This window comes from Orbicella franksi, chromosome 5 (genome assembly GCF_964199315.1).
Source record: "Orbicella franksi chromosome 5, jaOrbFran1.1, whole genome shotgun sequence".
Lineage (NCBI taxonomy): Eukaryota > Metazoa > Cnidaria > Anthozoa > Scleractinia > Merulinidae > Orbicella > Orbicella franksi.
In genome coordinates, this window is record NC_138149.1 from 33,529,901 (window position 1) to 33,533,735 (window position 3,835).

At 39.7% G+C, this 3,835-nt stretch overlaps 1 protein-coding gene across 1 annotated transcript in view; it reads right to left on the minus strand.

Annotated features, from left to right (window-relative positions):
- The window catches only part of LOC145488408 (uncharacterized), a 9,290-nt gene extending 8,870 nt beyond the window's left edge, over window positions 1-420 (minus strand). Inside the window, exon 1 of the mRNA XM_081467262.1 lies at window positions 297-420. The gene's annotated coding sequence lies outside the window, so the exon portion shown is untranslated. The remainder of the gene's footprint in view (window positions 1-296) is intronic.
- Window positions 421-3,835: the final 3,415 nt, after the last annotated feature.

Consider the following 3,835-nt stretch of genomic DNA (forward strand, 5'->3'; position numbering starts at 1 on the left):
GTAGGGGAGGAGGAGATACAGCAGAAATCTAGCCGCAAAAAACAATCTGATCACAAAGCATAATAAGATTCCGGTCATTCCGCAAATCAGCCAATGTTTTTATACACTTCGATTCCAAACTTAAACAATCCCGATAAAAGTTTTTTTTCAATTATCTTCCTTTACTATGAACGTTTTGGTTAGCAGAGGCTGAAACCAGCGGCTTGTAAGCACCTCTTACTTGCATCAGATGAAAACATGCAAAATGCAAATGACAACTTATTTAATCGACTGAATTGAAAGGAATAAATACTTACCTTTTGCTGGATTTAAAGGCCTAAAGTTCCAGGGCTGATTTATCCAACATTTAGAGCAAAAGTTGCACAAAATAAATTTCTGATTAGTGGACTATACTGCGGGAGACAACTGAACTTTGTTTCAGTGTTCTAGGAGGCCTACAAGGACAATGTCATAACGGCGCAAATGTGAGGCTTCCATTGAAACTTATTCAGGCAGAACAGCGATCAAACTAGCCGTAGTGGGTAAACAAAGGGTAACAACGATTAGAAAAGGTCCTCGCTCGTTGAAAGACCTTTTCTAATGAACGTTGTCTCTGAGTGTTTCGGGGTAAATTTCTATATTTGGTGGTGTTTTCTTTGTAACCAAGTCATTTTTGGTAATTGCGAGACAAAGAGACAAATTTGCAATTTTATGCTGAAAGCCGCTGAGCCATGGCATGGGTCGCACCAGAGCGAATTCGGTTTGTTTTACCAAAAATTGGATCAAAATTGGAGCTTTACCTAATGTGACCCCTACGAACAAATTTTGGAAAAATTTGTCAGTGGACCAAAAACATTAAAGACGCCGAAGTGTATGGGTGGGGCAGGCAGATTTTTCCAAAATCTACCATAAAGTAGTGTTTTATAGTCGAATTTCCAGTTCCATCTTGTTTGCAGAAGCTGACCAAAAGCCTAAATAGGGAATCAAGAAACCACATAACCCACGATAGCTCATGAAGTCACGAAGTCGGATAGCTTTTTCGTTGTTCCCTGTGGAACTGTGTAAAAACACAAGTATTTACGACAAAAGGCTTCTTCGTAAGACTTCTGTACAAGCACATTCTAGCTCATTCTTATAGCTATCAACTAAATCTGGAGCTCGAAGAGTCTGAACTCCTCGCGCTCGCACTCAAAACAATTTGAAGTCTCGGTCTTGCAATGTAAAACGCCAAAATGTCTCGGGCTTGCACAGAAAAACGTTTGTCTCGCCGTCTCGCAACGTCCGGCATTTACCATTCGCCAAATCTTGTGTTATATTTGTAAACATTGCTTGAAGTCAGCGGGACATCAGAGAAGAACCTAAATGCTATCATTCCTGATCTCATGTAAACGGAACCTTATTCTGAATTTACATGATATTGTCTAGCTTAAGAAATCCTAAGAGCTTATAGTAGGGTCCAGCACTCTCCCTAGCTTGTGCAAAGATGCTCAGAAGACACTTATTCGTTTTGGTACGAAGACAATTTAAAAGAATACTAGCACAGCCCCAGGCAATAATGTAATGCCATAGCTTCTTGATAAACTGTCAGCTGTCAAGATGAGGTCCATCACAGGTGAAGAATTCTTATGAATTTGTTTCACTGGCTGTGCATGAGAATGACTAGAATAGCTTGAATAGAATGAACTGTGCTAGTGAAAACGTTTGTTACATAACGAAAATACCAGACTGAAGAAGCGAGAGATGCGAGTAGGGGAGGAGGAGATACAGCAGAAATCTAGCCGCAAAAAACAATCTGATCACAAAGCATAATAAGATTCCGGTCATTCCGCAAATCAGCCAATGTTTTTATACACTTCGATTCCAAACTTAAACAATCCCGATAAAAGTTTTTTTTCAATTATCTTCCTTTACTATGAACGTTTTGGTTAGCAGAGGCTGAAACCAGCGGCTTGTAAGCACCTCTTACTTGCATCAGATGAAAACATGCAAAATGCAAATGACAACTTATTTAATCGACTGAATTGAAAGGAATAAATACTTACCTTTTGCTGGATTTAAAGGCCTAAAGTTCCAGGGCTGATTTATCCAACATTTAGAGCAAAAGTTGCACAAAATAAATTTCTGATTAGTGGACTATACTGCGGGAGACAACTGAACTTTGTTTCAGTGTTCTAGGAGGCCTACAAGGACAATGTCATAACTGCGCAAATGTGAGGCTTCCATTGAAACTTATTCAGGCAGAACAGCGATCAAACTAGCCGTAGTGGGTAAACAAAGGGTAACAACGATTAGAAAAGGTCCTCGCTCGTTGAAAGACCTTTTCTAATGAACGTTGTCTCTGAGTGTTTCGGGGTAAATTTCTATATTTGGTGGTGTTTTATTTGTAACCAAGTCACTTTTGGTAATTGCGAGACAAAGAGACAAATTTGCAATTTTATGCTGAAAGCCGCTGAACCATGGCATGGGTCGCACCAGAGCGAATTCGGTTTGTTTTACCAAAAATTGGATCAAAATTGGAGCTTTACCTAATGTGACCCCTACGAGCAAATTATGTAAAAATTTGTCAGTCACCCAAAAGCATTAAAGACGCCGAAGTGTATGGGTGGGGCAGGCAGATTTCCAAAATCGCCCAATTGCAAAGAACATGTCAACTGCGTGTTTGTTTAAGGAAATTAATGCACCGCAATGCTTTATCATTGTTTACAAAAGCGTTTTACACGTGTTTACACAAGAATTTAGCCTTGTCGTGTGGCTTCAAATTGGTCAGTGCCGATATTTTTGGGTCTTCGGACCCGAAAAAGAATTTCGACCAAAAAAAAAAAAAAAATTCGCTCTCGAGCGATCCATGCCCATGTCAGCTAGAGTATTGATATACACGTGGCCTGCATGAGCACTGCGTACGATTAATGTACTGTGTGTCAGGGCCTTCAGATTATATCCAAATATGTCTGGGCCGGGATATTTCCTCATAGACTTTATTGTTCGTGAAAAGAAAATTTCACAACGAGCATCAATGCCTCGTGCTCTTCGTTCGTTCAGTTAGGTCTTTCCGACAGTGGTTTGACGAAACACTTTCTAATAAGGAGTTATACTGAATGAATTACACGAGTGAATCAGCATAGCAATTTTTTGTCAGATAAGATTTCTCGCTATTGAAACAAGAACAATGTTTGGTCACTAAAACGTGACACATCTAGCATCGCGCCATTTGGAACGCTCAAACAAAAAGAACGGACTAAAATAACCGTTCCGTTAATGTTTCTCCCTTTGTTCTATCTCTTGATTCGTTGCCCTACGTAATTATTTAGCGTCTTAAAATAATAAACATTTCTGCATTCTATATACATTTCAGCTTTACGTCTAGGAAAGCATAATGACACTGTTCGTTTCGATGTTCCGTGAGCATGTTGTTGTCTTAAGACACCGCTGTACAATTGTAACGCCAACACCAATGTCCAATTCTGGAAACTACGAGAAGACTGGGCACTACCTCAGTGCGCGAGGAAGCCTGGGATCGTTTTGGTTAACAGTCAATATGGCGTTTGTTTCAAAAAATTTCGACGGGAATGAATTTATGTGTCAAATGTTCCTTGTTGCCCTTAAGACTAAATGAATCTTTAATATTATTGTATTTCAAGTTATTATAAAGTTATAAGTCGAGACAAAATCTCGATTCCATATTGTAACTGATATATTTTCCCTCTCTTTGCACGCTAGTTGGCGCCATTTTGAAATTTCCCGCGTCTACCAAGACGGTCCCAGAAGCACTCGCACAGCTGAGATTCCTGGAGTAACTAGCTGAGGTTTTCTTCGCAACTGTCGAAACCAAGCAGTGTTGTTCAGCTCTCTCATTATG